General features: G+C 37.0%; 1 protein-coding gene across 1 annotated transcript in view; it reads right to left on the bottom strand.

Annotated features, from left to right (window-relative positions):
• Nucleotides 1-15,565, bottom strand: part of side-IV (sidestep IV) — a 620,396-nt gene that overhangs the window by 391,553 nt on the left and 213,278 nt on the right. The window lies entirely within an intron of this gene.

Raw genomic sequence — 15,565 nt, 5'->3', positions numbered from 1 at the left:
TCAGGAAGAGAAAAAGGGATTTTATTTTATTTTTCTATTATATGTTATTTTGCTAATACTTGTAACATAAAATATAGTATACACAGATAAAATTTTATCTCACTTCTGAAAGAGTAGAACTCGTACTCGGGGGTTACTGGCTGAGAAGAAACTGCCTACTGAAGGCTGCACTGGAAGAAATGGAAACGGGAAAAGAGTTCGGGGCAGAAGAAGATATCAGATGATAGACGACATTAATATATATGGATGATATGCGAAGACTAAGAAGAAGGCAGAAAATAGGAAAGACTGGAGAATGCTGCGTTTGCAGTGAAAGACCTGTCCTTGGACAGAATAATATGAATGAATGAAATGAATAATTCTGTCTTACATTTTTGAATCGCTGTGTGTACGCTTATATACATTTCTAATATCTGAAATATGAATAACATAATGGGGAGTTAAGATATTTTATGATGGCTTCCCAAATTCCAATATTCCTATCTGCAGATTGACTAGCTTTATGATTGGATATACGGACATCCTTGTCTTGCCAAGTCAGTAGAGCAGAGTTGTATGTTATAATTCAAGCGCACGGTATCTAATACGCGCAGTCACCAAGTGAAATGGGTTTTGGTGCTCTGAGACCGATATTTACTGCCAGGTTTTGCGATGCAAGCTTCGCTAGTTATATGGAATCCTTAGCCATACACGTACATAAACTTCTGTTAAAGGAAGACTGTAAGGGTCATTCTCTGGTAACTTGGTTGGATGGAATCCAGGAGATGAAACTAGATAAACCATTCACCTACCTTATACAGTCGTTGTCTCGTAAAACTGGGATTAGTCTTCCAAAATGAAATTTTATTACATTCAGTATTAAATTTCCTAAAGGCCATCGTTTTATTTGGAAGAAAATTAAGTTACATTAACTGCTATTAATTGTACTATATTCTCGCATAGGCTTGTGCCAAATATCTAAAAGGAGACGTGTAGAGTTAACAATAAAATAATGTAATTCTATTAGAAGATAAATGAAAAGAGATAATGTTATTCTTTCTTGCTACAGTCACTACCACGTTCAATAACTTTACCCTCTGGACCAATATGAGGAAATGAGTAAATGAACAAATTATACAGTACAATAAGTGTACAAAAAATGGGATACACGAGTTCTGAGAAATGCTAGGGTTTCATTGCTCCTGCTTGTACACGAATCCAAAGCTCGACAAGCATATAATGATTTAGTGAAAAATATGGAACTATCTTTGTAGCTTTCCTATTTTTAATTCTATGAAGAAATTGTAGGCCACTAGTTCCCAAAGTGGGGGTCGCGACCTCCTGGAGGGTTGTGTAAAGAGGGGAAGGGAGTCGATTTACAAAATTAAACAAAAGCCATCTTATTAACATGCAGTTATGTTGTATTTAGAAACATAAACGTAAACGAAGTTGAACGCAAAAATAAAAAAAATGATTCAGTATTTACGAAATCGTAAGCAATCAATACGATAAATGTACCTGTTTTACAGAAAATAGCTCCTAAAACTGGACTCTGTATTCGATATACACACACTGATATTTTCAATTTCAAGGAGATATATCGCTTTTTATTTTGATGAAAACCATAGATTATAAACTTCTTTTACATAAATACGTCTTTGAAACTGTTATAAAATTTAATAGCTACATTTGCAAGCTAGAGGTATTCTTGTATTCTTTTGATTCAAAACTGGTCAACGCTCTACCAAAAAAAAACAGTTCGGAATATGTATTATACGAGAATGTCTTTCTCGTGTTAAATTCTATCGTACCTAGTTAAAATGTTTCAGCCTGTTATGGGCCTTCTTCAGAACTGGTTGTTGCTGGTCTTGGCGTCTTTCGTTTTGTTTCCTATAGGGGTGTGTTTGTGTAGTGTAATGTGGAGTCAAAGGATGTGTGTGTTCTGAAATTGAGTTGTGTGTTGAGAATTTCATTTGGATGTATTGTTGTACGATAGAATTTAACACGAGAAAGACATATAATACATATATTATAGTGTTAAAAATTGTGTAATTAAGATGTACAAAAAAAAAAACAGGCTATAGTTTCAACATTCTATCAGTAGGTATATATTTCAACGAGTCTTTCTTTAATGTTTTTTTTTTTTATTTTTAGAAATTCAGACAGTTGAACGCAAATGCCTAAAACCGGATTCAGTATCGATGTGTGAACGTCGTAATTGTATTGAGTTTGTTGCGGAAAGTACTAAAAAAGCTGTTGTTTAAAATAATTGTGCAACCTTAATTATTTATTATACCGTACGCAGCTAAATTTTCCATAAATTCATTAGTACACCGAAATGAATCAAATTCCTTTTTGTCAAGTGATGTCGACCAGAAATCAAGTTTCCTTATTAAGCCGAACGATTTGTCTCGCAATCACGTTTGGGCTGAATATTTATTTTATTTCCTTATGTTTTCCAAAACTGTAAAGTGAATGAGAAATATTCTCAAGGCGAATTGATCGGTTCATCTCGCAAGCCCGTTTGGTCTGAATATTTGTTTTACTTCCTCAGGTTTCGCAAATTGTAAGGCGAATTCTTCCCTTGATCTCGAAATCCCGTTTGGGGTGATTATATGTTTTACTTTCTTAGGTTTTTCCAAACTGTAAGGCAAATTCTTTTGTTGATCTCAAAATCCCATTCGGCCTGCATATGTGATTTATTACCTGAGATATATCCAAACTGTAAGACAAATTGTTCGCTTCATCTCGAAATCTCGTTAGACTGAATATGTGTTTCATTTACTGAGCTTTTCTCAAACTGTAAGGAGAATCCTTCGGTTGGTCTCCCAATGCCGTTTCGGCTGAATTTGTGTTTTATTTTCTTTGGTATTCCTAAATTCTAAGGCGAATTCTACGGTGAATATCTCAATCCCTGTTTAGCTGAGTATGTTTAATTTCCTGAGAAATTCCCGAACACCAAGACGAATTATTCGGTTAATCTCGTAATACCCTTTTGGTTGAATATGTGTTTTATTTCCTTAGGTTTTTCCCAAACCCTAAAGCGAATTTTTCGGTGGACCTCGCAATTTCGTTTGGAGAGAATATGTGGTTTATTGCCTTAGGTTATTACAAATTCTAAGGCGAATTCTTTGGTTGATCTCACAATGCTGTTTGATCTGAATATGTGTTTTATTGCCTTAGGTTTTCCCAGACTGTAAGGTGAATTCTTCGCTTGTTCTCACAATGCTGTTTGGACAGAATATGTGTTTTATTGCCTTAGGTTTTCCCAGACTGTACGATGAATTCTTCGCTTGATCTCACAATGCTGTTTGGACAGAATATGTGTTTTATTGCCTTAGGTTTTCCCAGACTGTACGATGAATTCTTCGCTTGATCTCACAATGCTGTTTGGACAGAATATGTGTTTTATTGCCTTAGGTTTTCCCAGACTGTAAGGTGAATTCTTCGCTTGATCTCACAATGCTGTTTGGACAGAATATGTGTTTTATTGCCTTAGGTTTTCCCAGACTGTAAGGTGAATTCTTCGCTTGATCTCACAATGCTGTTTGATCTGAATATGTGTTTCATTGCCTTAGGTTTTCCCAGACTGTAAGGTGAATTCTTCGCTTTATCTCACAATGCTGTTTGGACAGAATATGTGTTTTATTGCCTTAGGTTTTCCCAGACAGTAAGGTGAATTCTTCGCTTGATCTCACAATGCTGTTTGGACAGAATATGTGTTTTATTGCCTTAGGTTATCTCAGACTGTACGATGAATTCTTCGCTTGATCTCACAATGCCGTTTGAGCTGAATATGTGTTTTATTGCCTTAGGTTTTCCCAGAGTGTAAAGTGAATTCTATGCTTGATCTCACAATGCTGTTTGGGCTGAATATGTGTTTTATTGCCTTAGGTTTTCCCAGACTGAAAGGTGAATTCTTCGCTTGATCTCACAATGCTGTTTGGGCTGAATATGTGTTTTATTGCCTTAGGTTTTCCCCGACTGCAAGGTGAATTCTTCGCTTGATCTCACAATGCTGTTTGGACAGAATATGTGTTTTATTGCCTTAGGGTTTCCCAGACTGTAAGGCGAATTCTTCGCTTGATCTCACAATGCTGTTTGGACAGAATATGTGTTTTATTGGCTTAGGTTTTCCCAGACTGTAAGGTGAATTCTTCGCTTGATCTCACAATGCTGTTTGGACAGAATATGTGTTTTATTGCCTTAGGTTTTCCCAGACTGTAAGGTGAATTCTTCGCTTGATCTCACAATGCTGTTTTATCTGAATATGTGTTTCATTGCCTTAGGTTTTCCCAGACTGTAAGGTGAATTCTTCGCTTGATCTCACAATGCTGTTTGGACAGAATATGTGTTTTATTGCCTTAGGTTTTCCCAAACTGTAAGGTGAATTCTTCGCTTGATCTCACAATGCTGTTTGATCTGAATATGTGTTTTATTGCCTTAGGTTTCCCCAGACTGTAAGGTGAATTCTTCGCTTGATCTCACAATGCTGTTTGGACAGAATATGTGTTTTATTGCCTTAGGTTTTCCCAGACTGTAAGGCGAATTCTTCGCTTGATCTCACAATGCTGTTTGGACAGAATATGTATTTTATTGCCTTAGGTTTTCCCAGACTGTAAGGTGAATTCTTCGCTTGATCTCACAATGCTGTTTGGACAGAATATGTGTTTTATTGCCATAGGTTTTCCCAGACTGTAAGGTGAATTCTTCGCTTGATCTCACAATGCTGTTTGATCTGAATATGTGTTTCATTGCCTTAGGTTTTCCCAGACTGTAAGGTGAATTCTTCGCTTGATCTCACAATGCTGTTTGGACAGAATATGTGTTTTATTGCCTTAGGTTTTCCCAGCCAGTAAGGTGAATTCTTCGCTTGATCTCACAATGCTGTTTGGACAGAATATGTGTTTTATTGCCTTAGGTTTTCCCAAACTGTAAGGTGAATTCTTCGCTTGATCTCACAATGCTGTTTGATCTGAATATGTGTTTTATTGCCTTAGGTTTTCCCAGACTGTAAGGTGAATTCTTCGCTTGATCTCACAATGCTGTTTGGGCTGAATATGTGTTTTATTGCCTTAGGTTTTCCCCGACTGCAAGGTGAATTCTTCGCTTGATCTCACAATGCTGTTTGGACAGAATATGTGTTTTATTGCCTTAGGTTTTCCCAGACTGTAAGGCGAATTCTTCGCTTGATCTCACAATGCTGTTTGGACAGAATATGTGTTTTATTGCCTTAGGTTTTCCCAGACTGTAAGGTGAATTATTCGCTTGATCTCACAATGCTGTTTGGGCTGAATATGTGTTTTATTGCCTTAGGTTTTCCCAGACTGTAAGGTGAATTCTTCGCTTGATCTCACAATGCTGTTTGGGCTGAATATGTGTTTTATTGCCTTAGGTTTTCCCAGACTGTAAGGTGAATTCTTCGCTTGATCTCACAATGCTGTTTGGGCTGAATATGTGTTTTATTGCCTTAGGTTTTCCCCGACTGCAAGGTGAATTCTTCGCTTGATCTCACAATGCTGTTTGGACAGAATATGTGTTTTATTGCCTTAGGTTTTCCCAGACTGTAAGGCGAATTCTTCGCTTGATCTCACAATGCTGTTTGGACAGAATATGTGTTTTATTGCCTTAGGTTTTCCCAGACTGTAAGGTGAATTCTTCGCTTGATCTCACAATGCTGTTTGGGCTGAATATGTGTTTTATTGCCTTAGGTTTTCCCCGACTGCAAGGTGAATTCTTCGCTTGATCTCACAATGCTGTTTGGACAGAATATGTGTTTTATTGCCTTAGGTTTTCCCAGACTGTAAGGCGAATTCTTCGCTTGATCTCACAATGCTGTTTGGACAGAATATGTGTTTTATTGCCTTAGGTTTTCCCAGACTGTAAGGTGAATTCTTCGCTTGATCTCACAATGCTGTTTGGACAGAATATGTGTTTTATTGCCTTAGGTTTTCCCAGACTGTAAGGTGAATTCTTCGCTTGATCTCACAATGCTGTTTGGGCTGAATATGTGTTTTATTGCCTTAGGTTTTCCCAGACTGTAAGGTGAATTATTCGCTTGATCTCACAATGCTGTTTGGGCTGAATATGTGTTTTATTGCCTTAGGTTTTCCCCGACTGCAAGGTGAATTCTTCGCTTGATCTCACAATGCTGTTTGGACAGAATATGTGTTTTATTGCCTTAGGTTTTCCCAGTCTGTAAGGCGAATTCTTCGCTTGATCTCACAATGCTGTTTGGACAGAATATGTGTTTTATTGCCTTAGGTTTTCCCAGACTGTAAGGTGAATTCTTCGCTTAATCTCACAATGCTGTTTGGGCTGAATATGTGTTTTATTGCCTTAGGTTTTCCCCGACTGCAAGGTGAATTCTTCGCTTGATCTCACAATGCTGTTTGGACAGAATATGTGTTTTATTGCCTTAGGTTTTCCCAGACTGTAAGGCGAATTCTTCGCTTGATCTCACAATGCTGTTTGGACAGAATATGTGTTTTATTGCCTTAGGTTTTCCCAGACTGTAAGGTGAATTCTTCGCTTGATCTCACAATGCTGTTTGGACAGAATATGTGTTTTATTGCCTTAGGTTTTCCCAGACTGTAAGGTGAATTCTTCGCTTGATCTCACAATGCTGTTTGATCTGAATATGTGTTTCATTGCCTTAGGTTTTCCCAGACTGTAAGGTGAATTCTTCGCTTGATCTCACAATGCTGTTTGGACAGAATATGTGTTTTATTGTCTTAGGTTTTCCCAGACAGTAAGGTGAATTCTTCGCTTGATCTCACAATGCTGTTTGGACAGAATATGTGTTTTATTGCCTTAGGTTTTCCCAAACTGTAAGGTGAATTCTTCGCTTGATCTCACAATGCTGTTTGATCTGAATATGTGTTTTATTGCCTTAGGTTTTCCCAGACTGTAAGGTGAATTCTTCGCTTGATCTCACAATGCTGTTTGGGCTGAATATGTGTTTTATTGCCTTAGGTTTTCCCCGACTGCAAGGTGAATTCTTCGCTTGATCTCACAATGCTGTTTGGACAGAATATGTGTTTTATTGCCTTAGGTTTTCCCAGACTGTAAGGCGAATTCTTCGCTTGATCTCACAATGCTGTTTGGACAGAATATGTGTTTTATTGCCTTAGGTTTTCCCAGACTGTAAGGTGAATTCTTCGCTTGATCTCACAATGCTGTTTGGACAGAATATGTATTTTATTGCCTTAGGTTTTCCCAGACTGTAAGGTGAATTCTTCGCTTGATCTCACAATGCTGTTTGATCTGAATATGTGTTTCATTGCCTTAGGTTTTCCCAGACTGTAAGGTGAATTCTTCGCTTGATCTCACAATGCTGTTTGGACAGAATATGTGTTTTATTGCCTTAGGTTTTGCCAGACAGTAAGGTGAATTCTTCGCTTGATCTCACAATGCTGTTTGGACAGAATATGTGTTTAATTGCCTTAGGTTTTCCCAAACTGTAAGGTGAATTCTTCGCTTGATCTCACAATGCTGTTTGATCTGAATATGTGTTTTATTGCCTTAGGTTTTCCCAGACTGTAAGGTGAATTCTTCGCTTGATCTCACAATGCTGTTTGGGCTGAATATGTCTTTTATTGCCTTAGGTTTTCCCAGACCGTAAGGTGAATTCTTCGCTTGATCTCACAATGCTGTTTGGGTTGAATATGTGTTTTATTGCCTTAGGTTTTCCCAGACTGCAAGGTGAATTCTTCGCTTGATCTCACAATGCTGTTTGGGCTGAATATGTGCTTTATTGCCTTAGGTTTTCCCAGACTGCAAGGTGAATTCTTCGCTTGATCTCACAATGCTGTTTGGACAGAATATGTGTTTTATTGCCTTAGGTTTTCCCAGACTGCAAGGTGAATTCTTCGCTTGATCTCACAATGCTGTTTGGGTTGAATATGTGTTTTATTGCCTTAGGTTTTCCCAGACTGCAAGGTGAATTCTTCGCTTGATCTCACAATGCTGTTTGGGTTGAATATGTGTTTTATTGCCTTAGGTTTTCCCAGACTGCAAGGTGAATTCTTCGCTTGATCTCACAATGCTGTTTGGGCTGGATATGTGCTTTATTGCCTTAGGTTTTCCCAGACTGCAAGGTGAATTCTTCGCTTGATCTCACAATGCTGTTTGGGCTGAATATGTGCTTTATTGCCTTAGGTTTTCCCAGACTGCAAGGTGAATTCTTCGCTTGATCTCACAATGCTGTTTGGGTGGAATGTATGTTTTATTTCTTTAGGTTTTCCCATCCTATAAAACAAATTCTTCGCAATTCCGTCTGGGGTGAATACATTTTATTTTGTTAGAATTTTCCGAACTGTAAACTGAATGTAAGATAATTTTCAAGACAAAATCTACTATTCATCTCGTAATCTCATTTGGATTGAATATCTATTTCATATCCTGAGTGTGTCTCAAACTTTAGGACAAATTTCAGATTATCTGAAGAGGAATAAAAATTATTCTTCGAGTCATCTCTGTTTTATCTGAATATCTGTTTTATTTCCCGAGATGTTCCCAAAGTGCAAGCGAATATCTGGTTATTATCATGGCGAATTATTCTTCGGTTCATCTCACAGTCCCCTTTGGATTTAATGTATTTTATTTATTGAGGTTTTCTCCACTACAAGGTGAATGTCAGGTAATTTCGTAGTGAATTCTCGGATTCATTTCGCAATATCGTTTGGTGGAGTTATTAATTTTTAAAGATTTTTTTTACCAGTTGTAAGGTATATGTCTGGTAATGTAATGGCTAAACGATCTTGTGATTCATCTTCCAAACCTTTTGCTAGAGCTAGATAAATACATAACCGATTAAATTTTGTTAAATAATATAGAAAGAAACATCATCTTCCACACAGCTAAAGTTTTCCAAGCCATTACTTGGTTATGTTCTCTTTTCATTAATTTAGTGATTCATATGTGCGATTTTAAAAATTAGAGAATATATTTTATAGAGGTCATCATAATTATTTACATTTTAAGCACTGATTCCTAAATGCACTTCCACTTGCTACTTGTGCGGCGACGTTGTCAAAGTAAAAGAAATTTATACTCCTCCTCCCTCCGTTTTTTTTCCTCCCGTGCCTGAGTTTGCGGTAATCTCTGTAACATAACTCTTCTTCCAAATAAGAAAATATTTCGTACATAAACTTTATCTTCCATCGAAGACAAACTAAAAGTTACAACTGCTCCGCCGCATAAAGTAATTTTAAAGTTGTATTACACGATATTATATTCAGCTTACAACGTATCTACATAGAAAGAAAATGCTGTTCCTTCCTCAAGCAAGTTTTAGCAATAAAGCAGAAAGATGTTTTTAAGCCTTACCGGGGGTAATAGGAAAATGTCAAGATGTCATGGACGGATAGGAACACAAGGCCCATATGAAAGTAGTCAACGTTTTTTATTACAGCAAAGACTTCTTTTTACTAAATTAATTCTGGATAGAAAAAAATTCAATTTTTACGACTTGTCATGTTCAAGGGAAGAGTGATATTGCGTAGGATTTCCAGTACACATAAACAGGACTTTCAACACATCTACAAGGGAACTTTGAAGTCATTCTATTAAATACGTAAACCACTGCTCGAATCTTGAATAGATTAAGTGGGTTTTAAAAACTCAACGTACGGATCAAGAACAAAATTTTAATGCTGGGTAACTATCGGTGCTGGACCCCAGACTCATTTTACCGGCATTATCACCTTCATCTCATTCAGACGCTAAATAACCTTAGATGTTGATACAGCGTCGTAAAATAACCCAGTAAAAAAAACAAAAACAAAATTTTATCGAGATGGTATGATTATAGTTTTCAAGATTTTCTCTAAAATAGTTATTAACGATGCAAGTTTAAAAATTTCATTTTAATTTGCAAGTATGGTTGTTTCCGAAACGAGATCAAATGCTAGAGGAAAACCTACGAGCAAAGTAAAATCAATTTTAACATGTACAGAATATTTTGTCCATGCTGATATTGAGACAATTCTTCCTCCCCCACACCAGTCCCTGAATTCTGCACAACTGTATAATAGTGATACAGTGACATCATTTTATTTTCACTAACATTTCCAATATTAACCTGGTTATACATTTGGATTAACAGTTCAGAAACGGAAACACCTTCCACGACTGGAGTTCGATGATACTAGCGTAAAATACAAACAAATCACTTTACTAGGTATAGGAGGGAAGAAAATTAGTTCATCCATTTAAGTAAACTAGGAAATATCGCGATTTTGAGTTTGATAATTTTTATTAGATTTTTGTTTAATCAAAATACAGTAGGCCTACTGTATTAACAATAAGTGTTTTTACTCACGAACTGAGCTATCCATTTGGACGTATTCATTATGCAGTGTACATTATACTGTCTACAATACATTAGCGTACAATTTAGAGAATGACTTTTATTTTTTTTTTATTTTAGTAGGTTATTTTACGACGCTTTATCAACAGCTTGGGTTATTTAGCGTCTGAATGAGATGAAGGTGATAATGCCGGTGAAATGAGTCCGGGGTCCAGCACCGAAAGTTATCCAGCATTTGCTCATCCTATTGGGTTGAGGGAAAACTCCGTGAAAAACCTCAACCAGTAACTTGTCCCGACCGGGAATCGAACCCGGGCCACCTGGTTTCGCGGCCAGACGCGTTTCTTGTTACTCCATAAGTGTGGACTTAGTGAATTAAGTTAAATTGAAAAATCATAATATGAATATTTAAACACATTTTTGAAAATGATGGCCGTTCATTTCGATACAGGGTTCAGTTCTTTTGTGCATATTATCGCACTATAGACTATTGTACCTAATTCCATTTACCAGTTTCTTCCTTCGTACTAGTAACTCATGTTGAAATAATTCTTTACCCACTCTATATAAGGTAACCTTAAGTACTGTAAATTCAATATTCGCTTCTGCCCGATTCGAAAAGATAAAATTACTCAGACTTGCTATCTACTGTCCCTCCAAGTGATTTTGTCGCGGGGTCGTAGGAAGGGGGGAAATCACGTGACAGTTAATTACTTAACGAGGCCCTTTTATTTAAGTTATTTTAAACAATTGTATAATATTACGTAGACGTCCAATTCCTAACAGAAATTAATGTTTTCAGAAAAGAGCTAAGACAGCCCAGCCACTAGCCTTTATAGAGGGACGAGCAGAAGCGAGTGGTGGAAACCGGAATGCGACGTAGGCAAACGGACGACAATACCTGTGCGAAATATGATTCAATATTGAAAGCTCTTTTGTCACTGGAAAACGCGAACATATTTCTGGAACGTACTATACTCACTAACCGTGTGGAGGATGGTTGGTAGTTTACTAGTAGAGAGGGTAGGTGTGAAGTACATTCAAAACCTCAGGTACAATAAAAATTGTAGTAAAAATAAAATGATATCCCTATACTTTTATCAACAGTAATCTCACTAGAGTTTTTTAAATCTAGAGAAAATCGAAACTCGAGTGGTATTTAATAGACTATTACACGATTAGAAGAAAGTATATAAAGGTTAAAAGAAATAAAGTACTCTAATACAATAAAATATTATTTGACTTAGTAAAATCCTATTTCACTAATGTCAGGTTCACTAAATCCTTAAAACTTTTGAAGGAGCCGCCATTTTCAGTTGACTATCTTTGCGGTAACCTGTCGATTTTTTTTTTTTTTTTTTTAGTCTTTGTCAGGAATTTTTAAAAATCTCTTTTTGTGTATGTGTGTATGTATGTATGTATGTATGTATGTATGTATGTATGTATGTATGTATGTATGTATGTATGTATGTATGTATTATTGCATGTATGTACGTACGTAAATATTTTTATATCGCAATTAATATTTACACATCACAAAATTGTGATTTTTATATCTAGTATAATAAAAAACTAACACAAATTATTTTATGTTACATGGGTTGACAATTTCTCTGGAAGTTGTGTTCCTGGAAACGAGAGTTCAAAACGGATGAAAGAAATTCGGACAAGCTGGGCGAGGCGTAGCTGGGATTATCCTGCCTTATGAGACGAACCGCTCCATGACAAATTGAAAGCGAGTGGGGTCCGGCATCCATCTCTATCGACTTCGATAAGACTCGAGCGAGTGTACAGAGCGTTTAAAGCGCCTTTCCGCCTTCCACCTGCATCCTATCGTTGAAAAGTCTTTGCCCTTGCTGATCCCCACCAAATCACCCCAAAATCTTGATGAAGACGCGAGTTTTATACCAAAGAGAACTCATATCCAACATCAATGCAGGCCACTGGCATGCGTGGTTAGAATCTTTCGTATGCTATACTACAGAATTTAACTTTTTATTGATGTTATTAAACCGATACCAAATGATATGTGGAACGATTAAACGAACGCTAAAATGTACACGAAAGGATGCAGAAATATTATTTTATAAAATGACGACATTTCCTACCCTTCTTTACGGATGTGAATAGCAGACAATTAGAGAAAACGATTTAAAACAGGCCTGCATAAACAGCGCTCAACGAGCGCGTGCACTCCTTCGGAGCGGGAGAGCGGTGTTTACCGCTCGCCGAAACGGAGAGGAAGATACGTCAGAATGACATAGACTTGCTATAGGTAGAGGAGAGGGAAACGACCACTCAGTTATCTAGTGGAGTGCAGCGTGTAGGCCTATTCTCAGTAACAGTTTCACGTTGCTTACCTACTGCTACAGTACAGTATGGAGGAATCTAAAAGACGGAACATAACATTTAACGATTTACAGCTCGAACTTATTGATCTTAATTGTGACCTAAGGGCTAAAGATCGTTTGAATAATATTACTAGCCTGGTTGAGTTTTATAAGGCTAAACATTAACAATAATATCCACGACTACACAGGCTGGCTGTGAAAATGATTGCTATGTTTGGCTCAACATTTATATTTGTGAGCAACTGTTTTCTATAATCAACTTTAATAAAGGCAGACATCGAACTTCTGTAACTGATGTTTCATTACGATCAATAGGCTACTGTTCCTTTCAGTTGCCAACTGCTTAAAAACCTGATTTTCATGTACTGATAAATAAAAATATAACAAAATATTATTGTACATTTAAGTAGCTATAGAATTTCTATTATTTCTGTAAAATAAATATTTCTTTATTAATTAATAATAGTGCAAGATAGTTTTGCAAACACTGAACGGGAATTCATTTCATAAACACTCGTAATAATACTTCGTTTTGTGTATATTATGTACGAGATCACCCCTTCTTCCAGTCCACACTTATACAGATCGCAACTAATATCTGCATTCCGCTCATGAGCTGTGAGCCGGCTCGGAGAGCGCAAACCTTGTGCAGGCCTGATCTATGCAGTAATCTGTCGATTTTTTTAGTCGGCGTCAGGAATTTTTAAAAACCTCTTCTTGTGTACGTGTGTATGTTTGTATCATTCCATTCATGTACGTACGTAAGTAATTTTATATCGCAATTAATGTTTACACGTCACAAAATTGTGACTTTTATATCTAGTATAATAAAAAACTAACACAAATTATTTTATGTTACATGGGTTGACAATTTCTCTGGAAGTTGTGTTCCTGGAAACGAGAGTTCAAAACGGATGAAAGAAATTCGGACAAGCTGGGCGAGGCGTAGCTGGGATTATCCTGCCTTATGAGACGAACCGCTCCATGACAAATTGAAAGCGAGTGGGGTCCGGCATCCATCTCTATCGACTTCGATAAGACTCGAGCGAGTGTACAAAGCGTTTAAAGCGCCTTTCCGCCTTCCACCTGCATCCTATCGTTGAAAAGTCTTTGCCCTTGCTGATCCCCACCAAATCACCCTAAAATCTTGATGAAGACGCGAGTTTTATACCAAAGAGAACTCATATCCAACATCAATGCAGGTCACTGGCATGCGTGGTTAGAATCTTTCGTATGCTATACTACAGAATTTAACTTTTTATTGATGTTATTAAACCGATATCAAATGATATGTGAAACGATTAAACGAACGCTAAAAATTACACGAAACGATACAGAAATATTATTTTATAATACATTCCCCACCCTTCTTTACGGATGTGAATAGCAGGCAATTAGAGTAAACGATTTAAAACAATGAAACACAGAAATGAAATTTCTACTATCTGTAAAAAAGCTTACTGATTAAATGTTAATAGAGGAAATAGATCAGGATACCAAAAATAGCCTTAAACCATAAACCAGCCGTGGCGAAAATGCGACTCACGAGCACATTGTGGATCGCAATGATAGCTGTGCACTTCTCTTGCTTCTAACCTTCCCCAACCCCCACCCTCTCACTCACTGGAGTTAAACTCCGTTCCATTTCTATTTGTCTCTGGCCTGCCTTCACGAGTATTACGAGTATTACGGTTGTATAACATAAAACGGCATTATACTACATGTCACATCATCATCATCATCATCATCATCATCATCATCATCATCTCTGTACGTCGACCCTTTTTCAGCAGATGTACGAATAATGCGGTTAGCTTTTCAATTTGAACTCACTGATTTACTATGTGATGTCAAATGAAAGCTAGATGTAAGGACTTGACAAATGTTGAACTTTCAAATCTTTGCCAAAAAATAAATATCCGAAGCTTCGTTATTTCGCTTGCTCTGTTGAAGCCATGTTCGCTAAACCTTACGTTTGTGAAAAATTATTTTCAACAATGAAAATAGTAAAAACAAAATTAGATCACGACTGACAGACAAATAGCTTCGTGATCAACTACGACTGACATAATTCCTGATTTTGAAACTTTGTCGCAGAAACATTCTGGAGACAGTTAATTTTAGGTTGTGATATTGTTCATTTATTGTTCATTTCTTTCTTCGTTACACGTACTAAACATTAGTTTGTAGCCTTATACTGTATAAAATCATATTTAAGTGCTTGACCCACGGAAACTGAAAATCCGTTACTAAGTCAGACAGTTGTTTCACTTGCCCTTGCGGTGTCCGCCTCCCTCCATAGGTGCTATGCACGTTGCAGGTTACACAGTGGCTCGGCGCACGATTACATTTTCGCCACGGCTGCTATAAAAGATTGGAGAAATGTGTCGAGAGACTTTGTTCCTGTGTTGAAAAACAGGTGAAACCTGTAGCTTTCTTGTTCATTATTTCGTTTACCGCTCGCCGAAACGGAGAGGAAGATACGTCAGAATGACATAGACTTGCTTTAGGTAGAGGAGAGGGAAACGACCACTCAGTTATCTAGTGGAGTGCAGTGTGTAGGCTTATTCTCAGTAACTGTTTACATTGCTTACCTACTGCTACAGTACAGTATGGAGGAATCTAAAAGACGGAACGTAACATTTAACATTTAACGATTTACAGCTCGAACTTATTGATCTTCAATGTGACCTAAGGGCTAAAGATCGTTTGAATAATACTACTAACCTGGTTGAGTTTTACAAGACTAAACATTAGCAATAATATCCACGACTACACAGGCTGGCTGTGAAAATGATTGCTATGTTTGGCTCAACATTTATATTTGTGAGCAACTGTTTTCTATAATCAACTTTAATAAAGGCAGACATCGAACATCTGTAACTGATGTTTCATTATTGCGAACAGCATAAAACCTCATTTT

The sequence above is a fragment of the Periplaneta americana genome, chromosome 5 (assembly GCF_040183065.1).
Source record: "Periplaneta americana isolate PAMFEO1 chromosome 5, P.americana_PAMFEO1_priV1, whole genome shotgun sequence".
Lineage (NCBI taxonomy): Eukaryota > Metazoa > Arthropoda > Insecta > Blattodea > Blattidae > Periplaneta > Periplaneta americana.
This window is presented reverse-complemented; position numbering and strand designations above follow the sequence as displayed.